The sequence below is a fragment of the Ornithorhynchus anatinus genome, chromosome 2 (genome assembly GCF_004115215.2).
Source record: "Ornithorhynchus anatinus isolate Pmale09 chromosome 2, mOrnAna1.pri.v4, whole genome shotgun sequence".
NCBI classification, from domain to species: Eukaryota; Metazoa; Chordata; class Mammalia; order Monotremata; family Ornithorhynchidae; genus Ornithorhynchus; species Ornithorhynchus anatinus.
Window position 1 is genome coordinate 99,992,717 of NC_041729.1, and position 22,228 is coordinate 100,014,944.

At 43.0% G+C, this 22,228-nt stretch overlaps 1 protein-coding gene and 1 non-coding gene across 2 annotated transcripts in view; both read right to left on the minus strand.

Moving 5' to 3' along the window:
* Positions 1-22,228, minus strand: part of NKAIN2 (sodium/potassium transporting ATPase interacting 2) — a 1,127,517-nt gene that overhangs the window by 346,294 nt on the left and 758,995 nt on the right. The gene's annotated exons all lie outside the window — the stretch shown is intronic.
* On the minus strand, positions 2,251-2,388 carry LOC114809356. The gene has a single exon (XR_003757143.1). It is a non-coding gene; the product is annotated as a small nucleolar RNA SNORA7 (small nucleolar RNA).

Below are 22,228 nucleotides of genomic sequence, written 5' to 3' on the forward strand. Positions count from 1 at the left end.
CTCAGTTTCAGACATGTTGAGCTTTAGGTGGTGAGCAGACATCCAGGTGGAGACGTCCTGAAGGCAGGAGGAGATACCAGCCTGGAGGGAGGGGGAGAGAACAGGGGAGGAGATGTAAATTTGGGTGTCATCTGCATAGAGATGATAGTTGAAGCTGTGGGAGTGAATGGGTTCACCAAGGGAGTGAGTACAGATGGAGAACAGAAAAGGGCCAAGAACTGACCTTTGAGACACCCCTACAGTTAGTGGATGGGAGGGAGAGGAGGAGTCCGTGAAGGAAGCTGAGAATGAACGGCCAGAAAGATAAGAGGAGAACCAAGGGGGACGGAGTCCATGAAGTCAAGGTGAGATAAAGTGTGGAGGAGAAGGGGAGGGTAGACAGTGTAAAAGACAGCTGAGAGGTCGAGGAGGATTAGGATAGAATAGGCGCCATTGGATTTGGCAAGAAGGAGGTCATGGGTGACCTTTGAGAGGGCAGTTTCAGTGGAGTGGAGGGGACAGAAGCCAGATTGGAGGGGGTCTAGGAGAGAGTTGGAGTTGAGGAATTCAAGGCAGCGAGTTGTAGACGATCTAGAAGTTTGGAAAAGAAAGGTAGGAGGGAGATAGGACGATAACTGGAAGGGAAAGTGGGGTTGAGAGAAGGGCTCTTTTAGGATGGGAGGGATATGGGCATGTTTGAAGGTAGAGGGGAAGAAGCCGTAGGAGAGTGAGTGGTTAAAGATGGAAGATAAGGAGGGGAGGAGGGAAGGCGTGATAGTTTTTATAAGATGAGTGGGAATGGGGTCCGAAGCACAGGTGGAGGAGGTGGCACTTGCGAGGAGGGAGGAGATCTCCTCTCAGGATACTACTGGGAAGGATGGGAAAGTAGACTGTAAGCCCGTCAAACGGCAGGGACTGTCTCTATCTGTTGCCGAATTGTTCATCCCAAGCGCTTAGTACAGTGCTCTGCACATAGTAAGCGCTCAATAAATACTATTGAATGAAAGTAGGGGAGACGGTTGAAAGTGGGGGGGGGATGGAAAAGGGGGAGGGGTGACTTTGGGGGGCTCAGACCTGATGGTGTTAATTTTTGTGAGAAAATAGGTGGCCAGATCGTTGGGGGTGAGGGATGGGAGAGGAACAAGGGGACTGAGGAGAGTGTTAAAAATCCAGAACAAGATTTAGAGGTGAGGGCAGAGTTAAGAGTTAAGTTAAGACTATGGGACATGGACATGGTTGGTGATGGTACCATATAAGGAACTGCTTTTGAAAAAAACTGTAATCACTTCAGAAGGTGGTTGGAAGATAGAGTGTTTCCTCCTAGGCAGGATTTCTGCCTAGGTCAGATGTTCCCAAATGAATGAGGTCCTCCACCACATCAATCAACTAGTCAATCATATTTATTGAGCACTTACTCTGTGAAAAGCACTCGAGAGAGTAAAATATAACACTGGGAAGGACTCGGGGGTAGATACAAGTTATTCAGGTTGGACACAGTTCCTGTACCACATGGAGCTCACAGTTTATGTAGGAGGAAGAAAAGATATTGAATCCTCATTCTACAGCTGAGGAAACTACGGCACAAAGAAGTTAAGTGACTTGTCCACAGTCGCATTGCAAGCATTTGGGGAGAGTCCTATATAACAGAGTAGGTAGACACATTCTCAGGCCAAAATAAGGTTATAGTCAAGTGACAAGCTTACGGTCTACAATCTAAGCAACAATCTCTTCGTAGTCGCAGTATGTGACTATTATGTGTATTATGATATGTGTTAAATGCTTTACTTCGCGGCAAGCACCTTTTTGAGCACTGGGGTCTTGTCTTATGCTGTAGAGTCATCTTTGACCCATAGCAATACCATAATAATGATAATAATGACATTTGTTAAGTGCTTACTAAGAGCCAAGGACTGTTCTAAGTGCTGGGGGCGCACAAGGAAATCAAGTTGTCCCATTTGGGGCTCACAGTCTTAATTCCCACTTTACAGGTGAGGTAACTGAGGCACAGAGAAGTGAAGTGACTTCCCCAAGGTCACACAGTTGATAAGTGGCAGAGGCGGGATTAGAACACATGAACCCTGACTCCCAAGCCCGGGCTCTTTCCACTGAGCCACACTGTCTCCACCTGCAATTGCCCTAGTAGTGTATCCATAGGGTTTTCTTGGTAAAAACCCAGAAGTGGTTTACCATTGCCTCCTTCCATGTGGTAAACTTGAGTCTCCACCCTCAACTCTCTCCCGTGCCGCTGTTTCCCAACATAGGTGAGCTTTGACTTGTAGCAGATTGTCCTCCATTTGCTAGCCACTGCCCAAGCTAGGAGTGGAATGGATATGCCTCTACCTGACTCTCCCTCTTGTAATCAAGAATGGGAGAGGACTGGAAACTCTCCAGGTGTGACCCTGAGAGGGGAAGCGCTGGAGTAGATACAAGTTAATCAGGTTGGGCACAGTCCCTGTTTCCCATGGGGCTCAGATTTAAGTAGGAGGAAGAAAAGATGTTGAATCCCCATTATACAGTTAAGGAACTAAGGCACAAGAAAGTTAAGTGACGTTTCCAGTCACACCGCAAGCAATTGGCAGAGCTGGGATTAGAACCCAGGTCCTCTGATTCCCAGACCCATGCTCATCTGATGAATGTTACACTGGTGGCCTATTTACTCCAGTCTATCCTACAGCTGCAAATTGTTGGTGATGGTACCATGTAAGGAACTGCTTTTGTAAAAAACTGGAATCACTTCAGAAGGTGGTTGGAAGACAATGTTTCCTCCTAGGCAGGATTTCTGCCTAGGTCAGATGTTCCCAAATGAATGAGGTCCCCCACCACATAAATCAACTAGTCAATCAATCAATCATATTTATTGAGCACTTACTCTGGGAAAAGCACTCGGGAGAGTACAACACTGGGAAGTACTGAAATAGATACAAGTTATTCAGGTTGGACACAGTTTCACATGAGGCTCAAGTTTAAGTAGGAGAAAGAAAAAATATATTGAATCCCCATTATACAGTTAAGGAACTAAGGCACAAGAAAGTTAAGTGACTTTTCCAAAGTCACAGCACAAGTAATTGGCAAAGCTGGGATTAGAACCCAGGTCCTCTGACTCCCAGACCCATGTTCATCTGATAAATGTTACACTGGTGGCCTATTTACCCCAGTCTATCCTACAACTGCAAATCCCCTGGCCAGGAGTCAGTGGGAAAGACAGAGCCAGGATGAGAACTCAGGTTCTCTGACTCCCAGGTTCATGTTCCTTCCACTAGGCTTGGGGAAACATGGTCTGAATGTTTCTTTAGAAAAATGATCCAGGCAGCAGAGTGAAGTGTGGACTGGAGCAAAGAGAGACAGGAGGCTGGGAGGTCAGCAAAGAAGTTGATGAAGGCGAGACCAGATATGTGCTTGGATTAACATGGTAGCAGTTTGGGTGGAGAGCAAAGGATGGATTTTAGTGACGTTGTGAAGGTCGAACAGACAAGATTTAGTGATGGATTGAATATTTGGGTTGAATGAGAGGAGTCAGGGATAACACCAAGGTTACATGCTTGTGAGAGGCAAGTCTGGTGGTGCCATCTACTGAGATGGGAAAGTGCTGCTTCTCTATTCCAGAGTTTCTATCTACCCCAGAGGCTTTAGTGCAGTGTCTGACCCATAGTCATCTCTTAACCATTCAGTCATTCATGCAACTCTAATTTTTGAGTGCTTAATGTGCGCAGAGCACTGTACTAAGCACTTGGGAGAGTACAATAATAAGCAGACACATTCCCTGCCCACAACGAACTTGCCGTCTAAAGGGGGAGGCAAACATAAATAAAACTTATATCACAATTACCTTTAAGAGCCTAAGGCAGGGTCTACATCACTAAACCCTATTTGGACCATTAACACAGAATTGTCATTCGTTTCCATAGATGAAATTCTACCCATCCTCTTAAATGTAACACCACCAACAGTCGGGGGCAAAAAGACTAACCTCCACTGCCCTGCCTCGTCTATTACCAGGAGGGCCTGCTTCTCTGTTCCAATCATCCCCTCAGTCTTCCCATCTTCTCAAAGCCTCTGTTTTAGGAGAGCATTACAGATCACCATATTGCAGCTGGGTGAGCAACTTTTTACCATCCATTATCTCAGATATTCCACCCAGACTGTGTCACTACTGTTTGCAAGCACTCACAGTCTTCTTCATTTTGTTCTGAAGACTCGAGAGACGGATCCTTGCTGAAGAAAGCAGCCTCCAATCCCAGGGCACCAAAATGTGTCATCAGCTAAACTGGTTATCTACCTCCTTACAGTCGGTCTGTAGCTAATACATAACCACTGGAGCATTTGTATAAAGTGCAGAAGTTACCAATATCTGCTGTCAGTTTATTCTTTTTCAATTACAGCTAAAATACTTTCATTCTTTAAGTATAGCATTTTTCTTACACTGAATCACCAGATAAGTGCAAAATGGTTTGGGTACGTTTCTCTTAAAATAATCCAAAATAATGATAATAAAAAACATCTTACTGTAAAAGTCAGTCAAATCAAACAAGGTCTCCACTTGGTCTCTACTGACTTTAATACTAAAATCTGCTTATAAGGAGACATTTTTAGGATGGATTGTAAGAGCCAGTGGATTTTTGTCTCAAACAAATCAGAATGAGGAAGAAAACATATTGATCCAAGGGTCCTTTGTAAAAGGTTTAGGGGCTGATGAGATCCGTGTTGCTTGGAAGGAAGGGGCTGTGAAAGTTCACTGATCTATAGCTTGAGTCCCTTGATGTGTTTTGATCTGGTACAGTGTGCTAGATTGAAACTGTCAAACTGAAAATAGGATCATTAATAAGAATTGTGGTATTTGTTTAGTGCTTAACTATGTTACTATGCACTAGATGTAAGTATCAGGTTGGACGCAGTCCCTGTCCCACACGGGGCTCACATTCTAAGGGGTAGGGAGAAGAGGTGTTTAATCCTCATTTTACAAATGAGGAAACTGAAGCACAGAGACGTTAAGTGGCTTGCCTGAAGTCACCCAGATGGGAAGTGGAGGAGGCACGATTAGAACCCACTTCTCCTGACTCCGATCCCATGCTCTTTCCACTAGGCCATGCTGCTTTTTTTTCCTCCTTCTTTTGGCTGAGATTTGCTCATCCTCATTCAGTTTGTGCAACTGAAATGATACCAAACAGGAAGATATGGAGGAATGTGTCCAGGAAGGGTTTGTCCACTCCAGAGGCTCACGCCTAGTAAATGGCAGGATCTCCAGAGGATCTTTCAGGCTATTTATACCAGGTATGTGGGGGACATTGTGCCTACTCTGACTCTTCAGAAAAAAATTGACCTTTGGGATTTGGTGCAAGACCTATTTTTTAAATAAGCATTTTATTTATTTTAATACATGCCGAATGTCGCTGCTTCTCTTTTATGAATTTTAATTATTATTTGTTTATTCTTGTAACCCAGGGTAATTTTCTCTCAAAGGGCATGATTTTATGAATCCAATATATACAAGATTTTCATATCAGGCCACAAAATGAGACTGATTAGGACTTGGGATTAGCTAACAGGTTTAATTTGATCGCTTTCTCCCTGAGAATGCACAAAGAGTATCTTGTATTTGTATAGCAAATTTACTTTGCCAAAGGACCTTCACATCATTTATCACATTTTGCCTCAGCACAGTCCTGTGGGGTTGGGAGTGGTAGATTCTTTATCCCAGCGTGGCTCAGTGGAAAGAGCACGGGCTTTGGAGTCAGAGGTCATGGGTTCGAATCCCGGCTCGGCCACTTGTCAGCTGTGTGACTTTGGGTAAGTCACTTAACTTCTCAGTGCCTCAGTTACCTCATCTGTAAAATGGGGATCAAGACTGTGAGCTCCACGTGGGACAACCTGATTCCTCTTTGTCTACCCCAGCGCTTAGAACAGTGCTCGGCACATAGTAAGCGCTAAACAAATACCAACATTATTATTATTATTATTATTATCCCCATTTTACAGATGAGGAAACTGAGGTCCAGAGAAGGTACACTGAAAGCAGAGTCCGGGACTAGAACCTGGTACTCCTGACTCCCAGCCCCATGTACTTTCCAACTGACCACATTGCCTCCCTGGTAAATTTTCACTATGCATTTTGTTTAGAACGCTCTTCTGACAACACAGGCCTATCTGGATTGAGGTCATCAGGGTGTTGGAAGAATGGCTTCCATTCTATAGCATGAATGTTTCTCCACACTAGATTGTACACTGCTTGGCAGAAATTCTCTCTACCAACTATACTATATTCTCCCAAGGGCTCAGCACAGTGTTCTACATGCAATAAAAACAGCATGGTGTAGTGGATAGAACATGGGCCTGGGAGTCAAAAAGTCATGGGTTCTAATCCCAGCTCTGCAACTTGTCTGATGTTTGACCTTAAGCAGGTCACTTCACTTCTCTGGGCCTCAGTTATCTTATCTGAAAAATGGGGATTGAGACTGTGAGCCTCACGTGGGAACAGGACTGTGTCCAACCCAATTTACTTATATCCTCACCAGCACCTAGAATAGTGCCTGGCACATAATAAACACTTACCAAATACCGTAATGATTATTACTAATTATTATTAGTAAGTGCTCAATAAATACCATGGATTGATAAATATTCCTTTTCAAAGGGTTTTGCAGTCATGTAACCCCTGCATTTTAGAAGAACTGGGTATACACACCTTCCCTACTTGACTCTTGTTCTCATCATCAGCCCTGGAGTCTTACCTTTAGTTCCTTAGACCTTCTTTTTCCTCACTTCCCCTCTTCTGGCTCTTTTCAACCAATGTACAGCTAGACCATCAAAATCTCTATTAAACAAAATCTACTAAACAAAGTATCTCCTAAACAGAGACACAGACCCCGACCCAAGTAATTTGTTCCTTATTCTCCTGTTTTCTTCTCTCTTTGGGTATGGATGTCTTATCTGTCTGCTTTTGTAGTTGGAACATTCTACTACCATGTTCAACAATCAAGGCCTGCAGGATCCATTATCATCTGAAAGAGGAAACCCACTGGACCAGACAGGATAGCTGGGCCTGACAGGATGTCTGTGGACTAAGAAGTCTAGGGCTTCACACAAGAGTGACTTGCTTGTTCTCTCAGAGTTATTAATGTCAACAAGCCTACGCTAGGATGGCAGGCTCACAATAGCCTTGTAAGACAGGGGCAAATATGACCCCTATTTTCGAGATGTTAAAACCAAGGCACAGAGACGTTAAATGCCTTGCCAACAAGTAGACCATGGGCAGAGTTGGGCTAAAATAATTACAAAAGTCAACGATATTTCCCCCAGTCGTGGTGCAGAGCCCTAAACAAAGCACTTGGGAAAAGTACTGCAGATGCAAGACTGGCCTTTGGGATCTCACAATCTAGAGAGGGCTGATAGAGAAAAATCATTTTATAATGTTCTCTTTGTCTCTCTTTCCCCTAAATGGCTCTTTTCTCCACATATTCCCTCATGTCACTCCCACTGATGAATAATTAATAATAAAAAGACTTGTCTTTCTTGAACATATCTGCCTATTCAATTTACTATAGGTACTCACATAATTGATCCATATTTTGGTATAATTTTTGCAACCCACAAAAAAGACTATTACATGAGAATGAAGTCTAGCAATAAGGGAGCAGGAGAAAAAAGAAGAGAAGAAAAAAAGGAAGAGGAAAGGAGGGGCGAAGGAAGAGAAGTAAGAGGGCACTTTGATTGCATTCTCCCAAGTGCTGAATGAAATAGACATTCACTATGGTAACTGCTCCTCCCTTCTCCTCTTCCTACCCCAGGGTGCACACATTTCTAAAAAGAAACATTTCAAAAAAACTCAATTCGGTATCCCAGCCGTTCTGAATCTCCTTTTCTTCATACTCTTGTTTGTGGCACTATTACTAATTTTTAGAAGTATTTTTTCCTCAAAATCAAAGTGGCAGTTTGTGTGGTGGAGGTCATTATGCAAGTAAATATGGTAATCGAGTCCTCTTGACAGAGAAGTTTGTGATGTAAAGAGTCACACATTTGAGTCATATTTACTGGCCTGCACTACCTCCATTCAATCTTACATAATAGCAATAATATCAACAGTAATAATAATGATAACAATAATTGTTAAATAGTTATCATGTACCAAGTACTGTTCTAAGTGCCAGGATAGAAACAAGATAATCAGGTCCCTCGTGGCACTCACAGCCTAAGTAGGAGGGAGAAGAGATATCCCAGTTTTGCAGATGAGGGAACTGAGGCACACAGAAGTTAAATGACTGGCTTAAGGTCAAGCAACATGTATATGGTGGAGCCAGGATTATAACCCAGGTCCTCTGACTCCTAGGCCCACGCTCTTTTCACTAGGCCATGCTGCTTCTTTACAAAGGTAACTCCATGCTGCAGTTTGTCAAGACTGGATTTTATTCTACCTTTAGATATCCTCGATAAACTCATTTTGCTAAATTCTGATTGCAGTGTCTCCTGGCTGATGAGGCAAAATGAGTCCAGTTTGATTCTCAGATGGACGAGGCCAAGCTGGTAGTTAGGAAAATTATCATTTGACTTGCAAATGAAACACAAGTGATGAAGAAGTCAGCAGTCACTGAGAAACAAAGAGACTAAATTCGGAACTCCACAATGCCATTTTTACAGTCACTCTCTCTACATAATCACACTCCCCAAATCCTAGCTGGCATCAAATTAGACAGATCTATTCAATGTTCTAACTATATTTTTAGATGCTTGCAGGGAAATTTTTGTAATAGATGGTAAATCATGAACCGAGCTTTTATTTATTTTCCCATCCTTATTTTTAAACTTGTAGTTATTATTCTTGAGGAAAGGTGCATGAAAATAAAAATATCCCTCCCACGCGGGATGTTATGTCTCAATTTTCTAACCCTTATTTATAATTACAATAATGGGAAAATACCATGTTTATATCATAAATTAGACTTTACTTCTAACAGTTGTTCAAAGAAACCCACTTTCTCTAGTCAAACTTGGAAAAATAAGAAATACTGGGGCAGCGAGGATGATTTTTTCACTTCTAAATGACTAGACTAGTGAAGAATGTTTTGAGAGATAAGGAAGAGAGGGTGAGGTTGTAAGGGTCTCTGATTGCCTCGGTCACACTCCTCTGCCTCTCCTCAGAGTTGTCTCCTCTTCAAGACTGTAACGTCTATGTGGGCAGGGAATGTGTCTGTTTTGTTCTCTCCCAAACACTTAGCACAGTGTCCTGCACACAGTAAGTGCTTAATAAATATGTTTGATTGATCGAGGCTATGAAGGAGCGCAAGAGCATGGGCTTGGGAGTCAGCGATCAAGGCTTCTAATCCCGCTCCGCCATCTGTCAACTGTGTGACCTTGGGCAAGTCACTTCTCTTCTCTGTGCCTCAGTTCCCTCATCTGGAAAATGCAGATTGAGACTGTGAGCCTCATGTGGAACAGGGACTGTGTTGAACCTGATTACCTTGTTTCTATCCCAGAACTTAGAACATTGCTTGGCACATAGTAAGTGCTTAAATACCATAATAATAATAATAATAACCCTAGATAATAATAATGATAATGATAACTCTCAGCAGTATATACTGTTGGGTAGCAGAGAATTGTCATCTGATATGGCCAATCTGGATTGAAAACCAATTAGTTATGTGCGATTTTAGCAGGTATTTTAACACTGCCTTATCCATGCATCCCTTGCCCCAACCCCACCATGAATTCCTGCTTCAAATTCAAAAGCTGATGGATAATTCAAATGACCCTAAGTCCAAGATGCAGATTCTGTTGCAAACCTTTGCCATTTCCCAAAGGAAAGTATTTGATTAAACTATTAACACTACTGAACTGTATTCTTCCAAGGATTTGGTACAGTGCTCTGCATGCAGCAAGTGCTCAATACATACTATCGACTGATTAAATTTAGCGTGGTATTTGTTACTGTGTACCGAGCACTATTCAGGAATAGATCATATAGGACAGACACTCTGTCCTATATGAGACTCACAATCTAGTAGGGAAAGAAAATTGGTAATCATTCCCTGTTTTCCGGATGAGGAAGCAGGCCCAGAGAAGTTAGGATAATAATAATAACGTCGTTATTTGTTAAGCGCTTACTATGTGCAGAGCACTTTTCTAAGCGCTGGGGGAGATACAGGGTAATCAGGTTGACCCACATGAGGCTCACAGTTAATCCCCATTTTACAGATGAGGTAACTGAGGCACAGAGAAGTGAAGTGACTTGCCTACAGTCACACAGCTGACAAGTGGCAGAGCCGGGAGTCGAACCCATGACCTCTGACTCCGAAGCCCAGGCTCTTTCCACTGAGCCACGAGGGTACTTGACCAAGTTGCGGAAACAGGATTAAGACCTTGGTCTCCTGATTCCTAATTCTGTATTCTTTCCACTGGGACATGCTGCTTGTTAGATAAGGAGAAGTGGGCCTATCTCAAGCAAATTAGCTAATGAACACAATAAAAAGTTAATTTGGAGGAGCAGCATGTCTTGATGGGAAAAGCACGTGATTGGGAGCCAAAGGACTGGGGTTCTACTTTTGGCTCTGCCCCTTGCTTGCTAGTTGTAATTGAGAAGTCACTTAAATTCTCTATGTCTCAGTTTTTCTATCTGTAAAATGGGGAGTAAATATCTATTCTCTCTCCTACTTAGATTGTAGGCCCCATGTGAGACAGGAATTGTGTCTAACTTCATTACCTTGTACCTCAGAATAAATAGTACAGTGCTTGGCACATAGTAAGCATTTAACCAATACCACACATTATTATTATTCTTAATTAGGCTTGGGGCTTCTTTGCCATATGGTTCCAATTCTTTCAAAAGATGCTCATAGATATATTACAATACCCTTTCTTTTCCATATGTATGAGGCTCTTTTAAAGATCAACAAGTCAATCAATTGCATTTATTGAACCCTTACTGTGTGCAGAGCACAGAACTAAGTAGTTGGGAGAGTACAGTGTAACAGAGGTGGGAGACACGTTCCCTGCTCGCAACAAGCTGACAGTCTAAAGGGATGTCCGGTTCACAAGAATCTTCTTTAATTTAACCTGCAACCAGTAAGTTAGGAAGATAATTTTATTTTGAAGTGTACTTAAAGCTAAGAGAAAGGAAAGAATAAAGGCAGCTAAAGATGACCAATGGATATCCTCTGTGCACCTCAATCCCAAGAGTTTCTCTCAGTAGTATAAATGAATAGCAAAATCCAGGGCTGATTGTCTCTTTTTGTTGCTGAACTGTACTTTCCAAGAGCTTAGTACAGAGCTCTGCCACAGTAAGTGTTCAGTAAATACAATTGAATGAATCAATTTCTAGTAATAGTGGTAACTAATTTTAAAGGACCAGAAGGTCCATTGTGTGCACTACAATGCTAAGCAAAGTGCTAGAAAAAAACATAGGTGAAAATTATATGTGGTCCTCAGCTCACAATCTAAGAATCAGAGTTGGGAGTGGGCCTGGGTGACAGACACGTAGGGGAAGATGAAACAATAAAAACACAAAAGGACATAAAAGATGAGAACAGTGATAAATACAGTAAGGAAATAGAGTGCTAGAGAGGCTAGGTTCCAGATTCCTTGTAGATATAGGTAGATACGGACTCTGCATTGGGTTCTCTTTCCTCCTCACTTTCCCCCTTACTCCCCTGAGAAGCTCATGGCTTCAACTCCCATTCTAGGCAGGTGATTCCCAGCCCTGCCCCTTTACCTTCCAATCTTTGAAATCCCACCTTCCAAAAATGAATTTTTCTCCCCATGCCTGAAACTCACCTGGTAAAAAGAGAGTTCTCCCTATTTAATTAACAAGGTATTTCTCTAGGAAAGTCAATCTTGCCTTCTGGAAGGGCAGAAGAGGACCCAGATATTAAGAGGCATCAGGGTGTTTGACGGAATCGTGGCTTTGACCATTTAGATCAATTAACCAAAACTCTGGCTGCAGTCCCTGGTATTCCTATGCCAGGACATCTCTACATGGATGTTCCCCTGGCAACTCAAGCTCAATATGTTCAAATCTAAACCCTGAAAATAGCCGACTAATGGAGGCGCTGAGAATCCCAGGCAACCCAGGCCATTGCCTAATGCTGTTCGCTGCTTACATTGCCACGTAACATAGGGGCTACTGATTGGAAGGTCTTTTGAATAGACGTTTAGTATTTTAGAAAATGTTTTGAGAAGCAGCGTGGCCTAGTGGATAGAGCACGGGCCTGGGAGTCAGAAGGACGTGGGTTCTAATCCTGGCTCCTCCATTTGTCAGCCATGTGACTTTGGGCAATCACTTCACTTCCCTGTGCCTCAGTTCCCTCATCTATAAAATGGGGAGGAAAACTGTGAGCCCCACGTGGGACAAGGACTGTGTCTAACCTGATTAGCTTGGATCTATCCAGCACTTTCAACAGTGCTTGACACACAGTAAACACTTACAAATACCATTATTATCATTATTATTATAAATGAAAATGCTCAACAACTTCAAGGTACTCAAAAACTGTACAGACATTTTGCAAAGTGCTGTAGCCCTGCTCCCTACAATCTCCTAGGGACTTTGATTGACATGATTGAGCCATGATTGACAGGGACAAGAGATCCTGTAAGCCACCAACACTAATCCATTCCTCTGACCAGATTCTTGGTCCTGCAGACTCATGACTGAGGCTCTTCCATCCACACTGATGGCCATCTCCCCCTCTAGACTGTAAGCTCATTGTGGGCGGGGAATGTGTCTGTTTAATGTCATATTGTACTCTCCCAAGCATTTGGTACAATGCTTCGCAGTCAGCACTCAATAAATATGGTTGAATGAATGAATAAATGATCAAGATCAAGGGTTTCAATAGATTTATGTTGGACTGGTGGTTCGTTAAGCATAGGAATAGGCAGGGGGATACCATTTCGAAAGGAAACAGTGTGTCCTAGTAGAAAGATGGGGGTCTGGAAGTCAGTCAGAGTACCTGGATTCTAATTCTGCCTCTGCAACTTTTTTTTAATGGTATTTGTTAAGTGCTGACGATGCGCCAGGCAGTATACCCAGCACTGGGGTGTACACCACCTAATCAGGTTGGACACAGTCCCTGTCCCATGTGGGGCTCACAGTCTTAATCCCCATTTTACAGAGATAGCAGAGGCAGAGGGAAGTTGAATGACTTGCCCAAGGTCACACAACAAATGGTGGAGCGCGGATTAGAACCTAGGTACTTTTGACTCCCAGGCCCCGTAATCTATCCACTGAACCATTCTGCTTCACTTGCTAGCTATGTGACCTTGGGCAAGTCATTTAACCTCCCTATGCCTCATTTTCCTCATTTGTAAAATGGAGAATACCTGATCTCCCTCCTAGTTACTCTGTGAGGCCCCATGTGGGACATGGACCGTGTCCAACCTGAGTAGTTTGCATCTACCCCAAGGCTGAGAACGGTGCTTGACACACAGAAAGTGAATCATTATTTCAAGTAATTTAGGGAATAAGAACATCCTGGTGTGACAGTTAACAAGCTTTTGTCCCCATTTTCCAGACAGAAAAAAGTGAGGTGCGCAGAATTCAATTTATGGTTCCGAGTCACTCTGTGATTGTGTAGCAGAGCTGGAACCGAAATCTAGGTCTTGGAAGTTCAGAACCAAGAGTTGTGGTAACCTCATCCCGTGGGCCTTATTAGGGACCACGTTTTTTAAATGAGCTTGGAAGGTGGGCAAAGGCCAAAATTGTTTTCTTAGTTCTGTGCTAAAGCAGATAAATGTGTTCTCTGAAGATTCATCAGAAAGAGCAGTGCTTAACTAAATACCACCACCAGAGAAGCTCTTGTTTGTTAAAGTGGTAGCAACTTCCAGAAATGAATTTATCACCCCGTGACTGTAGCTCTCCTGGTAAGAAGAGCGTTCTTGCAATTTAATTAACAAGCTATTTCTCTAGAAAAGTCATCTTGCCTTTTGGGAGGGCAGGAGAGGACACAGGGGCATTTTTGAATCTTCAGGGTGTTTGACAGAATCATGACTTTGACCACTTAAATCAATTAGCCAAGTGTCTGGCTGTCATCCCAGGTATCTCTCTGCCAGTGACAAAGCATCAGAAAAAGAACTTTGCCTACTAACACTTTGTATATAAGGAGCATTTTTATTTTCCTTAAGCTTTCACATCCATCATCTCATTTTATCCTCACAATACTCCTGAGATGTAGGGAGAAGAAAGGTTTATTAACCCCATTTTATAGATGAGGTACCTGAGGGCCAGAGAGATGAAGTGATTTGCCCAGTGTCAAACGGCAGGCCAGTGGCCGAACTGGGAACGAAACTAGAATAGGGAAGCATTAAGGCCTACTGGATAAAACCCAGGCCTGGGAGCTAAAGGAGCGGGGTTCTAATCCCACTTTCACCATCTGTCTGCTGTATGATCTTGCACAGATCACTTTAACTTCTTTGTGCCTCAGTTTCCTCAACTGCAAAATGGGGACTCAATACAAGTTCTCCTCCTTATTTGGACTGTGAACCCCATGTGGGTTAGGATCTGTGTCTAATAATAATAATAATGTTGGTATTTGTTAAGCGCTTACTATGTGCAGAGCACTGTTCTAAGCGCTGGGGTAAACACAGGGGAATCAGGTTGTCCCACGTGGGGCTCACAGTCTTAATCCCCATTTTACAGATGAGGGAACTGAGGCACAGAGAAGTTAAGTGACTTACCCACAGTCACACAGCTGACAAGTGGCAGAGCTGGGATTCGAACTCATGAGCCCTGACTCCAAAGCCCGTGCTCTTTCCACTGCGCCACGCTGCTTCTAGACTAGCTTATATCTACCCTAATGCTCAGAACAGTGTTTGACACATAGTACGTGCCTTAGTGGAAAGAGCACAGGCTTGAGAGTCAGAGATCGTGGGTTCTAATCCCAGCTCCACCACTTAGCTGTGTGACTTTGGGCAAGTCACTTATCTTCTCTGTGCCTCAGTTACCTCATCTATAAAATGGGAATTAAGACGGTGAGCCCCATGTGGGACAATCTGATTACCTTGTATCTATCTCAGCGCTTAGAACAGTGCTTAGCACCTAGAAAGCACTTAATAAATACCATTATTATTTTTAACCAATACCATAAAAACACTAGGCTTCCTGTCTTCAACCCTGTATTCTTCCTCTAGACCGAAAATTAATGCACTTTTTTGCCTCAAGCAGTGTGGCTCAGTGGAAAGAGCCCGAGCTTGGGAGTCAGAAGTCATGGGTTTGAATCCCCGCTCCGCCACTTGTCAGCTGTGTGACTGTGGGCAAGTCACTTAACTTCTCTGGGCCTAAGTTCCCTCATCTGTAAAATGGGGATTAACTGTGAGCCTCACGTTGGACAACTTGATTACCCTGTATCTACCTCAGCGCTTAGAACAGTGCTCTGCGCATAGTAAGCGCTTAACAAATACCAGAATTATTATTACTACCTAGTACACAGCTAGCACTGTAAAAAGTCCTTTTCAAGAATTAACCTCATATTTGACAATGTCCACAGACGGCTAACACAGGCAACACATCGGGAGATTGATTTTTCAGACTTGTAAGGCTGCGATTCCTCATATCACTTGGTGGCTAAAAAAAGGCATTTTGTTTTCTAGACAAAAGATATAAATACGAAACAATGGAAGTTCTGCTTGTTAACCTTCCCCCATTTCTAAACAGCTTTCTCCTTTTAGGCCATCATATACTGGTCACGATGTAAAACCCTAAACCATGGGATGAGAGAAGTAAAGATGATAAATGGTACCAAGGACCAGGACAATTTTTCCCCTCAATGGCTTCTATATAAATTAGATATTTTCACAGATTAAAAATGCTCCATAAATATGGAAGGAAAGTGAAGGATGCCTTAAACTGCTGTCTTTGAGCCTTGTCTTCAAATACTGAATCATAAAACACTGTGGCATGAGATATGCTTACACAAGAATATAGAAAGTCTTATTGGTCTGAAATTTCCGTGATCATCATATCAGATATAATAACAATAATGATGATGGTGATAACGATAATAGTAATAATAATAGTATTCATTAAGCACTTACTATGAGCCAGGCACTGTTCTAATTGCTGGGGTAGATACAAGGTAATCGAGAGCACCTGTCCAACGTGGGGCTCACAGTCTTAATCCCCATTTTACAGATGAGGGAACTGAGGCCCACCGAGAGAAATTAAGTGACTTGTCCAAAGTCACACAGCAGATAAGTGGCAGAGTTGGTATTAGACTGACTCCCAGGCCCATTCTCTATCTACTAGACAACACTGCTTCTGCTTAGATCCACATCATCGCATGCTCATCTTTTCCTTGTCTTGTCTTATGTTGTCGAGTTGTTTCCAACCCACAGTGACTCCATGGACACATCTCTACCAGAAAGCCCCACCTCCATCTGTAATCGTTCTGGTAGTGTATCGGTACAATTTTCTCGGTAAAACACAGAAGCAGTTTACCAATGCCTCTTTCCGCGAAGTAAACCTGAGTCTCCACCCTCGACTCTCTCCCTTGATGCTGCTGCCCAGATCTTCCTAGACATCCTCAATCCCTTCTTTCACTCAGGACAGATTAATACACTGAATTAGCACCATGTCTTTATTTTCCCGAAGTATTTTCACCTCACCCAACTCATTTTAACCTCCTACCATCCCGACGAGATACGAAAGGCAGGTGGGCGCTATTCTCCCTATTTTAGAGATGGGAAGTCTGAGGCTCAGAGAGATCAAGTGACTTGCCTTAGACCTCCAGTGGGCTACCGTTCTTACCAATCCTAAAATAGCTGTAGATTTCCTAACTTACAAGAGAGCTATGACCTGTGTGTTCAAATAGGCATCAGCACTGTCAATGGTATTTATCAAGTTCTTACTGTGCGCAGAGCACTCAACTAAGACGGTGCTTGGGAGAGGACAATACAACAGAGACACAATCCCTGTCCACAATTCATTCATTCATTCAATAGCATTTATTGAGCATTTACCATGTGCAGAGCACTTGGAATGTACAAATCGGTAACAGATAGAGACAGTCCCTGCCCTTTGACGGGCTTACAGTCCACAATGAGTTTACAGGCTGGAGGGAAGCCTTGAAGAAAAATTTAAAAGGGTGTAAGCTTATCAGTCCAGAGAAGCAGCACGGCCTAGTGAATAGAGCACAGGCCCGAAAGTCAGAAGGACCTGAGTTCTAATCCCAGCTCCACTTGTCAGCTGTGTGCAAGTCACTTAACTTCACTGTGCCTCAGTGCCCTCATCTGTATAATGGGGATTAAGAATATGAGCCCCATATGAGTCATGGACTGTGTCCAACCTGATTATGGTATATCTACCTCAACACTTATTACAGGGTCTGGCACATAATAAGAACTTAACAAATAACATTAAAAAAAAACAACTGAATTGTGGCTCCACCCATAGAGAAGCATTGTGGCTCAGTGGAAAGAGCACGGGCTTGGGAGTCAGAGGTCATGAGTTTGAATCCCAGCTCTGCCACTTGTCAACTGTGTAACTGTGGGCAAGTCACTTCACTTCTCTGGGCCTCAGTTACCTCATCTGTAAAATGGGGATGAAGACTGTGAGCCCCACGTGGGACAACCTGATTACCCTGTATCTACCCCAGTGCTTAGAACAGTGCTCTGCACATAGTAAGCGCTTAACAAATACCAACATTGTTATTATTATTATATTAACCACAGCTTTTTCTCATTCAGAATAATTACCCAGAAAAGTGCAGGGTGTAGTTTGGAAGTGACAAGTTGCAGGAGATAGACGAAACCTCTTAGTTGCCAAGGATTCTGGGACACATAGTCCTAGTAAAACTGCCCGGGAAGTGAACAACATTGTTAATGCAACATACCCATAATACACTTGGCAAAAGGAATAATAATAATAATAGTAGTGGTATTTAAATGCCAGGCACTGTACTAAGCACTGGGATGGATATAAGCAAATTGAGTTGAACACAGCCCTTTTTCCACATGGAGGCCTACGGTCTTAATCCCCATTTTGCAGTTGAGGTAACCGAGGCACAGAAAGAGTGGGTAGTAGAACCCAGGTCCTTCTGATAGCAGCAGGGATATGGGAAAATAAACATAGCCCTGCCTTCCCCAACATGCATTTCCTCTCACAAATGTGGACTACATCTACCCCACTAATCCCCACATTATTATTAATGACATTTCATAAGTGCTAAATACTGGGGCAGATGCAAAGTAAGCAGTTGGCTAAAATCCCTGCCCAAAATAGGGCTCAATCTCAGAGAGAGTACCTGTGATGTAGTGAGTTGCCTCAGAAAAGTGTCCAGGATCCTGTGTCCCCAATGGAAACCCTACAATTTCCCAGAGGGCAAAGACCTGTGGCCTCCACCAAGTTTGAAGGAACCAGTAGAACTGACGTTGCCAAGGCCCTGGAGCCTCCAAACCTTCTCTCTCTTCAGAATTGCAAAAAGAAAAACCAACAAAAATCCCACTCCCTACCATCCCTTCAAAATTTCTTTCAATGGGGAGACCTTCACCAAAAAGGTGATAGCAAGAAGAATCAGACCTTATTAAAATTTGCTTTAGCCCCAGTGAATTTCTTACTCTTGAAAGAAGTTTTCTTTTGGGTCTCTGAGAGGAGCAGCTTGGACAGCCTCTTATTTTATCTAGGGCACTGTTTTGGGCACCTGCTGTGTACTAAGAGCTGTACTGGATGCTTATAGATTGTGCAGCCCTATAGTAAGTGCTCACTTACTATATACATGCCATACTGAAGGCACATCTCCAAATGGCCTTCCCTAAGCCCTCCGTCTCCATTACTTATCTGCTGTGTAACCTTGGGCAAGTCACTTTACTTCTCTGGGCCTCACTTCATCTGTAAAATGGGGATTGAGACTGTGCTCCCCACATGGGACAGGGACAATATCCAACTCAATTTTCTTAGTACAGTGCCTGGCACATAGTAAGCACTTATCCAATACCATCATTATTATAATTATTCCTCTTCTCCAAATCCATTCTGTGTCACCCTTACTTGCTCCCTTTATTCACTCCCCCACACCCTCAGCTCCACAGCAGTTACGTACATATCTGTAATTTGTTTATTTATATTAATGTCTTTCTCCCTTTCTAGATTGTAAGTTCACTGAAGGCCGGGAATGTGTCCACCAAATTTGTTTTATTGTTATATAGTATTCATTCATTCATTCAATAGTATTTATTGAGCGCTTATTACGTGCAGAGCACTGTACTAAGCGCTTGGAATGTACAAATCGGTAGCAGATAGAGACAGTCCCTGCCCTTTGACGGGCTTACGGTCTAACAGGGGGAGACAGACAGACAAGAACAATAGCAATAAATAATACTCTCCCAAACAGTTAGTACTGTGCTCTGCACAAAGTAAGCCCTCAATAAATACTATTGATTGACTGACCTCACCCTGCCTGAAAACAGTACACAGGTTATAATTGGACATGGGACTTTACACATCAATACAACTGCTAAAGATGTCGATTGGGGGATTACTGTGTGGAGAGCACTGTACTGGACACTTGCTGGGCGTAGAGGGCTGTAACAAGTGCTTACTGAGTGAAAGCACTATACTGGGCACTATCTGGACATCTACAGGAGAGCCCAGTGGAGGGGAATCTATGTGTGCCCTGAGCCTGCCATCTAATAAGAAATATAGGAGACTAATTTACAGTAGTTAAAAGTGAGAGTAGATACAAATTGCAAAGACAAGTGGAGAAATAAATATGTAAGGAAAAGTGCTGCAGGGATGGCCTCGTCAGTGTGTCAATTGTCAGGGGTTCAATCAGAGACTGCCACCTGGAACAGAGGACTCAGAACTCAAGACTTTCCCTTCCTTTCCACCGAGGTCGAGAAATGAAACCAGGCATCTCTGCCTTTGAGTATATGCTTTTCTCCACTGCAGTTGCGTCTCAGAAGAAAATTCGGGCCAGTCAGCCAATTAGATGAGTTAGTATCGGGCTTGTGAGGGGCCTTTCTGTAATTTATTTTCCTCTCTGACCCCCTTTAGACTCCTTATGGGCAAGGATCATGTCTACCAACTCTTTTGCATTCTCCCCAGCGCCTAGTACAGTGCTCAGCACGCAGTAAGAGCTCAATAAATGCCTTTCATTCATTATTAATCGTATTTATTGAGCATTTACTGTGTGCAAAGCAGTGTACTTAACACTTTTTTCTGAAAAATGCACTTGTGGTCCACTGCAATGAGCCAGAGAAGAGCTGCCATCCTTGTTTGCATTCCCCTCCGTGGTTTCTGGACCACACAGGACAGCCTGATTATGGAAACAAAGTGCAAACACCTTACATTATCTGCTTGAGGTTACGGCCTAATTTAATTATGGCAATTTACAGCCCCACTGCACAAGGTTATTAAAAAAAAATGAATAAAGTGCTACTGCTTGCCCTGGCCACTGGGTTGACACAAACTAACAGTGTACCTTTAAACAAAACTACCTCGTTAAATTTTAGGAGTCCATTTTCCCTGTCCTCATTATTATTCAAAATACAGTATTGTTGCTCCTGTGACTCAGGCCAAGTAGCTCGGGATAGATTTCGTCTTGATGGGCATGGAATTGGTCACACTATTCTCTGAAAGTGAGGTGATAGATGCAGACTCTATGCATGATCCTGGTATATTGTCTGAAGCTGCAATTAATGGCAGAATATAAACAAACCTCTCTACACCAGCTTTGAGTTCCTTGAAGAAAGGAAGAAAAAACACATCACTCTTGCTCTTAAAAGCCTTAAGCTAAAGCCTTCAGCTCAGAAAGAACAATAATAGCAAAAAAAAAAAAAGAGTAATTTTTTCATGAGCTCCCAACAGCGGCGACGGAGATGTGAAAGTAGAGAAGATCACGAAGACAGGCTGATGAAGATGCTGCTTATTCTCATTAGATGAGGGGAAGAATTGGAGCTGCTAGCTAACTCTTCCCCTCAGGAGATAAAAAGACCAACAGTCTATTAGAGAAAAAGTTTTAACCACATGGACTTGATCTCCATAGGATTGGAGAAAACCGGTATGGTTCCCAATCACCTGTCAAATTTCTACTGTACCCATCTCTCTCTCACCTCTGTTCTTTGACAAACAGGTTTCTTTAGCCAAATCCATGAAACTAGACAGAGAAAGCCAATGTTCAAATTCACGTTTTCAAAGTGGCAAGGTTAGCCACTTCTCGAGACTGTGGGAAAATCGATTCCAAAAATAAATGAATAAAACACTCTGATAGGAAATCTTTCTTGCGTTTGTCAGCCGACTGCCTTTGTCGAGCATCTACTGTGTGTCAAACGCTCTACTGGATGTCTGTGGGGTGTAGACCAGGATTCTTGTTCTCTAGGAGCTTATACTCTAATAGGAATTCTATGTTTTCTTGGTCTTATACCTGCTTTCTCTAGTAGACCAAACCGGACTTCCCAAGGTCACACACACAGCAGACAAGTGGTGGAATGGATATCAGAACCCAGGTCTTTCTGATGTCCACACTCATGCTAGCCCCACTAGGCAATACTGCGTCTCTCTCCCCTCCTAGACCGTAAGCTCGCTGTGGGTAGAGAATGTGTCTGCTATATTGTTATCTTGTACTCTCCCAACAGCAAGCTCTCAATAAATACGATTGACTGACTGCTTCTTACTAGCTCACACTGCTTCTCTGGAAAGATAAGTACATTTTCCACTTCTGAGGATTCCCAGCAAAAAAACCTCACTCAAGGTGGCCCAGGGGCCTTAGGGGAAGAGAATGGAGCTAAATTACCTTGAAATTTAGAAGAGAAATGAACAATGTGCCTACAATGTGTAGGGCAAATTGTTCAAAAGCTTGTCATCACTGCCTGTGTGAAGAGCATTGCACCAAGCACCTCAGCACTATGTGCTGAGCACTGTGCTAAGTACCTTGAGAAGCAGCATGGCAAAGTCAATAGAGCACAGGCCTGGGAGTCAGAAGGACATGGGTTCTAATCCCAGCTCCGCCACCTGTCTGCTTGGTGACCTTGGGCAAGTCAGTTCACTTCTCTGGGCCTCAGTTGCCTCAACTGTAAAATGGAGATTGAGACTTTGAGCCCCATGGGGGACAGGGACTGTGTCCCACTTGATTTGCTTGTATTCACCCCAGCGCTGGCACATAGTAAGTGCTTAACACCTTATTATTATTACAACTGAAGTAAAAGACAGTACCTGCTGTCATAGAGGAAAGTACCCTTTACCCTGGAAAAGATGGTACTGCAGACCAATAAACTGTATCTGATTAATAGGGTGCCTAGTTCAGGAGCTGCATTTCTCTGGGTCCATTTCTCT